The sequence below is a fragment of the Felis catus genome, chromosome B1, assembly GCF_018350175.1.
Source record: "Felis catus isolate Fca126 chromosome B1, F.catus_Fca126_mat1.0, whole genome shotgun sequence".
In the NCBI taxonomy this organism is placed as follows: Eukaryota; Metazoa; Chordata; class Mammalia; order Carnivora; family Felidae; genus Felis; species Felis catus.
This window is the reverse complement of record NC_058371.1, coordinates 72,705,676-72,718,150: the sequence shown is the minus strand read 5'-3', so window position 1 is coordinate 72,718,150 and position 12,475 is coordinate 72,705,676. Positions and strand designations below refer to the sequence as shown.

The window sequence follows — 12,475 nt, the reverse complement described above, 5'->3', positions numbered from 1 at the left end:
GCAAAATAAGTCAGTTAGAGAAAGACAAATACCATGTGATTTTACTCATGTGCGGAATTTAAGAAACAAAACAGATGAACATAGGGGAAAAGGAAAAAAAGAGAGAGGGTAAGGCAAAACATAAGAGACTCTTAACTATATAGAATAAACTTAGGGTTGCTGGAGGGGAGGTGGGCAGGGGATGGGCTAAATGGGCAATGGGTATTAAGGAGGGCACTTGTTGCGATGAGCACTGGGTGTTATATGCAAGTGATGAACCATTAAATTCTAGTCCTGTAACCAATATTATACTATATTTAACTAAGTAGAATTTAAATTAAAACTTTGAAACAAAAAATAAAATGGACAAAACAAAAACAAAACCCCACAAGCACAAATCCTACATGGTAGCACAGATACTCATGACCACAGAGAAGAGAAACACTGAGACTATGGAGTGTCAGGCCCAGTGTCAGTCCCTGGCAGCGTGGGGGATGCAAAGCCTCCCTTGAAGTTAACACTTAAGGGACTCAAACTCATTTTGAGTCAGTGTGTGTTTTACATCTGTCCCCACAAATTTGTCCTCTGATGAAAAAACACATCATTCCAAGGCAGTTGGGTTGGGACCAAAGCAGTAGGGACACACATAGAAGTCAACCAGCAGAGCATGGAGACTGGAAGGAGTACGGAAACCCAGAGTGAGCCTCACAGACATTCCTCCCTTCCCAGGGTCAAGATTCTTTCTTTTTCTGTAAAAATGTTGGTGTAGAAAGAAGGAAAGGGAAAGGATGGGAAGGGAAGGAATGGGAAGGAGAGGGAAAGAAAGGGAAGGAAACAATTGGCCCAAAATGGAGTCACTTTTGCTAAGCTCAGTCAAGACTTAATTCCTAATCTAATTGCAGTTTCAATCTTTCCCAGGAGTGGAATTTTTTTTTTAATTTTTTTTTCAACTTTTATTTATTTTTTGGGGGACACAGAGAGGGAGAGAGCATGAACGGGGGAGGGGCAGAGAGAGAGGGAGACACAGAATCAGAAACAGGCTCCAGGCTCCGAGCCATCAGCCCAGAGCCTGACACAGGACTCGAACTCACGGACCGCGAGATCATGACCTGGCTGAAGTCAGACGCTCAACCGACTCCGCCACCCAGGCGCCCCATCCCAGGAGTGGAATTTTAAACCAGTCTGTCTGGAAGGTCCTGATCATTACTGGTGAGGTAATCTTGATAAGACCCCTGCCTTCCCCTACAGGAAGGTAACTTACCTGAAATAATCCATTCTTTTAACTTCCTTATCCTGCCCTCTTTCTGCTTATAAAATCCTCCATTTTGTATAGCCCCACAGAGCTCCTTTCTTCTTACTAGATGGGTTGCTGCCTACTTTATGAATCACTGAATAAAGCCAACTGGATCTTCAAATTTAGTCAGTTGAAAATTTTTTAACAATTCAACTAATATTGTTACTAAATCTCATCTTTACTATAGGTTTTACATAAGTGGAATTTCTTGTAAAAATTGTTTAATTTTGAGAGAGAAAAGAGAGAGAGCCCATGAGCAGGGGAGGGGCAGAGACAGAGAGAGAGAGAGAGAGAGAGAGAGAGAATCCCAAGCAGGCTCTGCACTGTCAGTGCAGAGACCAACGTGGGGCACGATCCTACAAACCCGTGAGATCATGACCTGAGCCGAGATCAAGAATCAGACGTGCAACCAACTGAACTACCCAGGTACTCCACAAAATTGGATTTTTTTAAAGCAAATATATGTATTTATGCCTCATAAATGTTAAGTGTTCCTAGAGGTCTAAAGAAACATGAGGTGTATTCAACCTAGAGTGCTAAGATTCCTCCAAAAAGGGATTATCTAATTTTGACCAATGAAGCTGTTCTATGTAACTTCCATGTCAGAACAACCACATTCCATATGACCATCTTTTAATTTTTTTATATATCTTTTCAATTTTCTTCCATTGGTAGATCTACCAAGTGACTCGCTCACATATCACTTAGAAGGTCTGGCCTATTACAACAAGTGGGACAAAGGTAACCCTGCAAAATAGGTGTTTTTGCTTAAAAAAAAAAATTTATATCTCTAAACTTGATTTCAGTCATTTAGTATGTTTTCATTTGGATTTGAACAAATAAGGTTTTTGTTCACTGTATTGGTTAAGTTATATTAGGTTGTTCAGTGCTGTATAGCTTTTACTTTTTGACATAACAAAGAAAATTCTGTGCTTAAAATAAGCTGTGGCTCTCCATACATGATAATTAGTTTTTGCAAAAGTATTCATATTTTAAACATTCTTGGGGCTAGAAAATCCAGTCCTATTTTATAGTATTTTGATGCACATATTCTATGAATTAATTGGCCTTTGCCAAGAGCTGCCTTTCAATCTTCTTTTTCCTAATGTACCTAAATAGTATAATACTTCATTATATCACCATATTTCTGTTTTTCCTTATTCATATATATTTTCTTTACTTATGTATTTCTATTTTAATCTAACTTAATTTAATTATTTATTTATTTATTTACTTATTTATTTATTTTGAGAGAGAGACACACACAGAGGGGTGGGGGAGGGCCAGAGGAAGGGGCAGAAGGAGACAATTTCATGCCCAGCACAGAGCCCCATGTGGGGCTTCATGCAGGGCTTGATCCGACTATGGTGAGATCATGACCTGAGCCAAAATCAAGAGTTGGAGACTTAATGACTGAGCCACCCAGGTGCCCCATGTATTTTTAAAGAATATCTCTTCATCTCCTAAAACTCCTTTCTCCTTTTTTCCTCTCTAGAAATTGCTGGATCCTTTCCTTCTCCTTAGAATGACTTTCCTGGTTCTTCTTCCTTTTAACCTCATGGAATGCCTTTGACTCATCTCTTTATCAAAATCCCAAGAATAACTAGAATATGTTTTAATAAATGCCTTTTAAGTAGACTATAAAATCATTGTCCCTTCATAAAAATATATGTAAAAATCAGAGTGGACCTAAATCTCTATTGTCAAGTGAGTTTCTAATGCAATTGTACACATTCCTGTTAAAGGTGCCTGTATCTGAAATCTTTTAAACAATGACTCCATTGACGCTTTGTCTATACTTGCCAGCTATCTGGATTATGGCCACAGCCAGTTTATATACTTCACTTTCATCATCACCTGTTGTATGTATTTGAGCTATTTGAGCTGAGGTGACTAAAAGGAATGGATTAACCAGCTTTTTATTCCTGATGATAAAAGAGAAGTGTTTGCATTCTCAAAATAAATTGAGACATTTATATCTGCCATCTCTCACTCAAAAAATATTTAGTATCTTCCATTCCCTAGAACATCAGTTGTGGGCAGGAATAGAACAGCAAGCACATTAGCCAAGGTCCTTGATCTCTGAAATGTAGCCTTTTAAATAAACTTAATATCCCAATATCCTTCCTTTGATTTTACATGAATCTTCTGTACTCTCTTGGCAAGTTGCTGTTTTTTATGCATTTACGTGCCTAGTTTCAAAAATTAAAGGAATGAAATAAATTTTCTTAGAATTGCATAAAGCCCCTTGAGATAGCCAGAGCAGAGTTACCAGATAAAATAAGGAATGCCTTGATGTGGTTTATATGTACAATGGAATACTACTTGGCAATGAGAAAGAATGAAATCTGGCCATTTGCAGCAATGTGGATGAAACTGGAGGGTATTATGCTAAGCGAAATAAGTCAGGCAGAGAAAGACAGATAACATATGTTTTCACTCATATGTGGATCCTGAGAAACTTAACAGAAGACCATGGGGGAGGGGAAAGGGAAAAAAAAGTTACAGAGAGGGAGGGAGGCAAACTATAAGAGACTCTTAAATACTGAGAACAAACTGAAGGTTGATGGAGGGTGGGGCAGAGGGCAAAGTAGGTAATGGGCATTGAGGAGGGCACCTGTTGGGATGAGCACTGAGTGTTGTATGGAAACCAATTTGATAATAAATTATATTTAATAAATAAAATAAACATCAGTATCTCAAATATAAAATAAAATAAAATAAAATAAAATAAAATAAAATAAAATAAAATAAAAAAGTAAGGAATGCCTTGTTAAACTTGAATTTCAGATAAACATAAATAGACATTGTATGTACCATGCAATATTAGGGATGGCCTGAATTTGACATACCTAAGTATGACCTAAATTAGAGAAACGGACATTTGGAAAGCAAAGAGAATGATATTCACCACCAGGGGATTCACTTCAATGGCAACAATTTGTCCACTGTATCCCCCACATCCTCTACCCCCACATCCATCCCCATGCACTACACAATATTCCCATAGAATCAGATTAAGATACTTCAAATTAACTAGTCATCTTGATCAATCTTTAGCATATGTGCTTATTAATATGATGTCTTGTACACAAATAGGCATCGCAGCATGGTACCCTCTCTCCTACCCACACTTAAAAATATTTCTAATTATTCAAGCCATGGATTACTTCCAAAAGATTCTGCACCAAGACCAGCTGGAAGGGAATTTAGTAATAAGGTGTGGTTCAACTTAAGTGATTGGATCACCATGTTTATATCTGGGGCTCATAAGTAGTTAAGGATATTTTGAATCAGCAGATCAATGGCTTTTCTTTTAATTCTAGGACTTTTATCTTTTGCCCACATTATAGGAGATATGAAAGGCAGAATACATGATTGTTATCCTTCAAAATGAACAGTCTTACTAAATTGACACTCCTTGTACACTTGTTGAATTGACAGGATTTGGAGCATCTACAGGTCAGTATGAGACCCTTTGATATAGGCTAAATTGGGTGGTCCAAACACTAAATCTAGGAAATAGGAGAGAGGTGTGTGACATGAGTTAGGGAGAAACTTGATATAAATTGTATGTTGGCCTTTCAAATATTGCCTCAGTGTCAGAATCTTAAGTGAATCATATGCCAGAGAAGGTTTATTAATGAAATGCAAGTCTCTTTGGTTGCTCACTCTAAATGAACTATAAATAGTCCAATTTTCTTAAAATTAAGGAGTTTTATAAGAGTATAAGAAATATATTCAAAATATGGAATAGCATATACATCTTAAAGCTCTAAATTACATATGAATTGTTTGATATGACTACGTTATGTTTTCTTTAAGGATGATTAACATTTTTAATGAAAAACTATACAATTAAAAAAATTTTTTTTACTATTTATTTATCTTCGAGAGAGAGAGACAGAGCACGAGCAGGAGAGGGGCAGGGAGAGAGGGAGACACAGAATCTGAAGCAGGCTCCAGGCCCTGAGCTGTTAGCACAGAGCCTGATGCAGGGCTCGAACTCACAAACCCTGAGATCGTGACCTGAGCAGAAGGCAGACACTTAACCAACTGAGCCACCCAGGTACCCCTGGACAATTTTTATTTTAATCAGTTTACCATTTCATTATTATTTAACTTCTTTTCATTTTCTGATAGCTAACTTTTAGAAATTCGTATACCTTAGCAGCCTAAGACCAGAGGATTGCAATAAATAGATTAATTTATTTACCATCCAAAATCAACAATAAGAACAATTAAAGCTAAAGGTAGTGGGGCGCCTGGGTGGCGCAGTCGGTTAAGCGTCCGACTTCAGCCAGGTCACGATCTCGTGGTCCGTGAGTTCGAGCCCCGCATCGGGCTCTGGGCTGATGGCTCAGAGCCTGGAGCCTGTTTCCGATTCTGTGTCTCCCTCTCTCTCTGCCCCTCCCCCGTTCATGCTCTGTCTCTCTCTGTCCCAAAAATAAATAAACGTTGAAAAAAAAATTTAAAAATAAAAAAAAAAAAAGCTAAAGGTAGTATAATAGATGTTCCTACTACTGTATAAATAATCTTTTCTGTAGTCTTTGATTTTGGAAAATGTTCCTTCTTAAATGCATTCTTTATTTTGGTTCATTGGTGTTTTATGCCTAGAAGTGACAGTGAGGCTATACATTATTTTTGGCATTCCGTCAGCCCCAAGTAAAGCCATTTGTTATTACTTCACACTCTACGTGGGTTTTATCAAAAGTCTTAGCCTGTTTTAGGTGTTTGGATATATCAGATCAGTAGCTATTAGAGCCTATCAGTGCCACCACACTTTGATAAACAAGGTGAGAAGGCCAGGCATTGCAGTTGGAAGGTTTATGCAAGAGTTTGGGGAAGACAGGCAGGGACCAAAACCAGACAGATCACCATCAGTGTTTTGAGTGGGAGTGTTTGAAATGGGCTGGGATTGCAACCTGAAGAATCACTCAGGCAAGGCTTAATTGAGAGCCATGACCCAGTAGACTGGGGTTACAGTAGGGCAAAGCTATTAGCAGGTTGAAACCCATTGGCTTCGCCTTCCCCAGGGAAGCCTGAGGTCATGATCAGGCATACTGAGAATTTCTTAAGGAACAGCCAGATAAGCTGAGGTCTAGCTCTGAGATAGTACTAAGTATCAGTTCCTGTAAATTATTTTGGTAAGCTGTATTTAACTTGCCTTTTCTCTGTCTGGACAGGTACAAGTCTTCCATAGAAAGCTTTGCTACTATGTCAGTATTTCTGACTATTGGGGCAAATCAGCAGCTGTATTTTCAAACTCCCAAGACCTGAGCCATGTTTGTGTGGGATAGCAGTACTCTTCCGGGAGACCTTGGCAGGAGCTCTCTTAAGAAGCCAGGTCCTCTGATTTCCTTTTAGCCGCCTTCATGGGACTTTTATTCTCGTCCCTCCCACCCCTACATTCTGGGCCAAGGGCCAGACTTATAAAACCAGGCTTAGGATCAGGATTTAGACAAACGTTGCTTATAAAAATGTCTCTGAACTGCAATAATAGGTCTCCTGTGCAACCGTATTCGGCTTTAAAATGCTATGTGTGATTAGCAATTGCTGTTACTAGAACTAAATCTACGGAGGTTAGGTTGGGGATGATATAAATATTCTCGACCAAGGGAGTAAAATAATCTAGGAACATTTCTTTTACTGTCTCCTTTTAAAGCTTTTAAAACTATTGGACTCTGAGCTCAGGTTCCTAAGTGTTACTGGGGAAGGCTGTATACTAGTGTGATTTGATTCTGCTGTAGTCAGGCTGTCTGATGTCAGCTAAATGATTCTCCACCCAGGGCATTTAGAAACAAATGAGGCTATTTTGGGTTATCACAATGACAGGGGAGCAATTCTGACATTGAATGGATAGGAGCCAGTGATGTTAAACTTCCTACAGTACACATGATAGTCCTGTACAACCCAAAATTACCCTGCACAGAATTCCCATAGCACACTCACGATTGACAAATAGTTGTGATCTCTAGTTGATTCCTAGTTGCATTGCCACTGGTAACCGTACCAAATTATTTGTTTTTCTCAAAACCACTCAGTTACCTCCCTCATTTCATATTCTTGTTTCCTCACTCTTCATTCAACAAAAACTTACACAAATTCCCTGTTTTCCCCTTACTATTTTCTGTCTGTGCCCACCCTGTTCTCCTTCCTGCCCTCTCAGCAACAGGAGTCTTTCGTCTCCTTTCCAAGGATAAAGAGAGCTTCACCTAAGGCTTTGGTCCCTTCCCATCCCACCCTGTACCACCCCATCCCCAACTCTTGTCTCTTTCATTTTTAATGCCTTGCCAGTCCTTTCTTCCCCTTAGAAAACTACTTGAGTTTTTCTATCCTAAATATCAAATAAAAGCAAAAACAAAACTCTTAAACCTGGTACTTACCCCTTCACATTAACATTCCACTTCATTTCTTCCATGTAGGGCCCAGGGTCTATGAACCATTTTCACTCACTGGTTCTATTTCTTCACCATCTACTGGCTCCTAAAACCCTCATAAAATGATTTCCACTCCCCCAGTTCTGCTCTCCTGAAGGTTACCTCAGTGGCCTGTTGCCAGACCACTTGCTCTTCAGATTCCTTGGATTTCTTTGCAAGATGGGATCCTTGATAAACCACATATTAAAGATCATTCCTCCTCACTTTTCTTCAGTTTGCCTCTTGATTGTTCCCAAGAAGACTAGGGCCCGCCACACCATATGACGTTCTTCATTTTCCTGTACTCCTTTTTTAGTATTTTCCTATTTTCCTTATTTGTATATGCCCAAGACTCTGTCCCATTTGGGGGGCTCCTTTTCGTCTTCGCTTTCCCATACACTGAATGTAGGTGTTGGCCACCCTCCACTTACTGTCCTTAACCTTCTTCTCAACCATGTGAACAATCTGCAAATCTACTAACCCACCTAGCCATAACCCCACTCCTCAATTTCAGGCCAGACAAAAGTTACCTGACAGATAATTCCACCTGGCTGGTCCCCTGACACTCTCTAAATTTAAAATAATAACAAAATCTAACACATTCTGGTATATTTCTTTGATAGCACTTTAAGCTTGGTGGTCCTTTTTATAGGTGACTGTCTTCACTACCAACCTGGGAACTCCTTGAAGACAAGGATGGTTTCTTACTTAATTTTTGCTCCAGTATCTGGTGCTTTAAAAATGTTAATTGAGGGGTACCTGGGTGGCTCAGTCAGTTAAACATCTGACTCTTGATTTCGGCTCAGGTCTTGATCTCACGGTCACGATTCATGGTTGGTCATGAGCTCGATCCCAGCGTTGGGCTCCATGCTAAGCTTGGAGGCTGCTTCAGATTTTCTCTCTCTCTCCTCCTCTGCCCCTCTCTCCACCCCCTCCCTCAAAAAACCTATTTATTAGATAGTAAAGAAATTGATGAGTGAGTGAGGACTTGAGGTTCCTTAGAAAAGAGATGTGTCTTTCAAATCTGTAGTCCAGTGCTGGCCTAGTGCTTGGCACATAGTAGGTACCAAGCAAATATCTTGAGTGAATCTATCTTCTCTTCTTCCAAAATCAGCACCTTCTATTTTCTTTCCTATCAATGTCAATGATATCCGCATTTTCCTACTCAACCAAGTTGCAGACCTCAGTATTCTCTGATTCTTCCACAGTCACTAAATCCAATGAATCACCATGTCTGGTAAGGCTCCCTCAAAGATTTTAAATACTCCCTTTTACAGGCATACCTTGTTTTACTGTGCCACACCTTATTGCACATTGCAGATACTGTGTTTTTTTACAAATCGAAAGTTTGTGGCAACCCTGCATGGAGCAAGTCTATTGGTGCCATTTTTCCAACAGTATTTGCTCACTTTGTGTTTCTGTGTCATATTTTGGTAACTCTTTCAATATTTCAAACGTTTTCACTATAATTATGTTTGTTAGGGAGATCTGTGATCAGTGACCTTTCATGTTGCTATTGTAATTGTTTTGGGGCACCACGTGCCCACATAAGACAACAAGCTTAATCAATAAATGTTGTGTGTATTCTGACTGCTCCATCAACCAGCCATTACCCTATCTTTCTTCCTCTCCCTGGGCCTGTCTCTTCCCTGGGACACTGCAGTGTTGAAATTGGGCCAATTCATAAGCCAACGATGGCCTCTAAGTGTTCACGTGAAAGGAAGAGTGACACTTCTCTTACTTTAAGTCAAAAGCTAGATATGATTAAGCTTAGCGAGGAAGGTGTGTCAAAAGCCAAGACAGACTGAAAGTTAGGCCTCCTGTGCCAAACAGCTAGCCAAGTTGTGAATGCAGAGGAGGAGTTCTTGAAGGAAATCAAAAGTGCTACTCCAGTCAACACACGGATGATAAGAAAGTGAAACAGTCCTCATGCTGGTATGGAGAAAGTGTGAGAGGTCTGGATAGGAGATCAAAGCAGCCACAACTTTCCCTTAAGCCAAAGCCTAATCCAGAGTAAGGTCCTGACTCTCTTCAGTTCTATGAAGGCTGAATGAGATGAGGAAGCTACAGAAGAAATGTTGCAAGTTAGCAGAGATGGGTTCCTGAGGCTTAAAGAAAGAAGCCGTCTCCATAACATCAAAGCACAGGGTGAAGCAAGTGCTGATGTAGAAGCTGCAGCAACTTATCCAGGAGATCCAGCTAAGATAATTCATGAAGGCAGCTACACTTAACAACAGATTTTTCAATGTAGACTAAATAGCCTTATACTGGAAGAAGATGTCATCTAGGACTTCCATAGCTAAAAAGGAGAAGTTGGTGCCTGGCTTCAAAGCTTCAAAGGACAGGATGACTCTCTTGTTAGGGGCTAATGCAGCTGGTGAGTTTAAGTTGAAGCCAGTGCTCACTTACCATTCTGAAATCCTAGGTCCCCTAAGAATTACACTAAATCTGCTCTATAATGGAACAAGAAAGCCTGGATGACAGCACAGCTGTTTAAAATGTGGCTTACTGAATATTTTAAGACCACTGTTGAGACCTACCATTCGGAAAAAAAATCCTTTCAAAATATGACTGCTCATTGACAATGCACCTGATCACCTAAGAGCTCTGATGAAGATGTACAATGTGATTAATGTTGTTTCCATGCCTGCCAACACAACATCCACTCCGCAGCCCATGGATCAAGGAGCATTAGACTTTCAAGTCTTATTATTTAAGAAATACATTTCATAAGGCTGTAGCTGTCATAGGTAGTGATTCCTCTGATGGACCTAAGCAAAATAAAGTAAAACCTTCTGGAAAAGAGTCACCATTCTAGATGCCATTAAGCACATTTGTGATTCATGGGAAGAAGTCAAAATATCAATATTAACAGGAGTTTGGAAGAAGCTGATTCCAGTTCTCATGGATATGACTTTAAAGAGTTCAAGACTGCAGTGGAGGAAGTAACTGCAGATGTGGTGGGGACAGAGAGAGAATTGCAATTAGAAGCGGAACCTGAAGATGTGACTGAATTGCTGTGATCTCATAGTAAAACTTTCACAGATGAGTTCCTTCTTATAGATGAACAAATAAAATGGGTTTTTTTTTTGACATGGAATCTACTCCTGGTGAAGATGCTGTGAAGACTGTTGAAATGACAGCAAAGGATTTAGACTATTATATAAACTTAGTTAATAAAGCAGCAGCATGATTTGAGAGGACTGACTGCAATTTTGAAAGCTCTACTGTGGGTAAAATGCTATCAAACATCAGCCCAAGCTACAGAGAAGTTGTTTGTGAAAGGAAGAGTCAATGCAAACTTCATTGTTGTCTTAATTTAAGAAAGGGCTGCAGCCACCCTGACCTTCAACAGCCACCACCTTCATCAGTCAGCGGCCATCAACATCAAGGCAAGACCACCAGCAAAAAGATTATGACTCATTGAAAGCTCAGATGATGGTTAGCATTTTTTTTTAGCAATGAAGTATTTTTAAATTAAAGTATGTACATTGGTTTTTTTAGACATAATGCTATTGCACACTTAATAGACTACAGTATAGTAGAGAGAATGAAAGGAAGGGCATTCCAAGTTCAGGGAACAGAGAGAGAGAATTTGCAAGTAGGAAATAGGAATCGACGAGTCCGAGGACCAAGTGGTAGAGCTTGGACTTTACCATCCCCAGAGTGTAGGCTGTCCTGTCCCAACTCCATGTTTTGGATCGCATGATTTCTTTCTATCATCCCGCTCTTCTTCCCATCCATCTTTCACCACCAAAATACTCATATCTATCTACCCTTATAAATCCTAGCTCAAATAATTCTTCCCCTATGAACTGTCCTTAATTCTTCCAGGCAGAAAGAATCTCCTTTATTTTTTCAACCCCTTCTGCTTTCCTTTGGCCTGGGTGTCTCTCAATCTTGTATTAATGTTGTTGTATCCATTTTCTGGCAGCCTCAGTTCCTTGAAGTATAGGGAGTAGGTTTTGTTCTCCCTCTGTGCTGGGCACCACGCACACAGTAAATGCTCACTAAATATTTGTGAGCCTTGGATCACTCTTTTAAAAGAGTTTTAGTATCAATTTGTAAGCTAGTATTTCATGGTAAACAAAATCTTTTTTTTTCTTTCCAGAATATCCTTTCAATAAGAAAATATCTTTAGTGAAAGCGATCATTAAAACGACTTCTTTTTTGAGAGTTTTTTTTGGGGGGGGCATTTAAAATACTTTCAGTTATTAAGTTATATCATTTGGGGTCCACTTTATAATTGGTATTAGAATGAATTTTTGAGAATAGAAAGTAAAAGCTACTGGAGAGGAAAAGTAAGAGAAATTTCTAATTTAATTTATGAGAATTTTAAGGATTATATTAAGATGTATTAGTTTCTAAAGGTTTACTTTTTTATGTTTAAATGTTTATTTATTTTGAAAGAGAGAGAGTGAGAGAGGGCAAGCAGGAGAAGGGCAGAGAGAGGGAGAGAATCCCACGTAGGCTCTCTGCTGTCAGCACACAAACTGTGAGAGATCATGACCTGAGCTGAAATCAAGAGTCAGATGCTTAACCAACTGAGCCACCCAGGCACCCCTAAAGGTTTATTTTTTAAGTTAGTTTTATGTAGGTGGAAAGATTCAGTCAGCTGTTTTTTCACATACATTGTAAATGTCACTTATGAATAGTTATGTAATTAAATAAAAGTATTTCAGGACTAGTTACATTTTTCAGGTTTCTGAATTTTTTTTTTGTTTTGTTTTAAAAAAACAAAACTTTTGCCCCAAAGAAATTAATTTGCATCATAACAGAGGTA

The 12,475-nt window shown here is 39.2% G+C and overlaps 1 protein-coding gene across 6 annotated transcripts in view; it reads left to right on the top strand.

Annotated features, from left to right (window-relative positions):
• The window catches only part of LRAT (lecithin retinol acyltransferase), a 263,547-nt gene that overhangs the window by 225,198 nt on the left and 25,874 nt on the right, over positions 1-12,475 (top strand). For 3 of the 6 annotated variants that reach the window (XM_045055754.1, XM_045055755.1, XR_006596647.1), the window contains one exon: positions 4,627-4,735. The exons of the other annotated variants lie outside the window; for them this stretch is intronic. The gene's annotated coding sequence lies outside the window, so the exon portion shown is untranslated. The remainder of the gene's footprint in view (positions 1-4,626; positions 4,736-12,475) is intronic. 6 annotated transcript variants of the gene reach the window in all.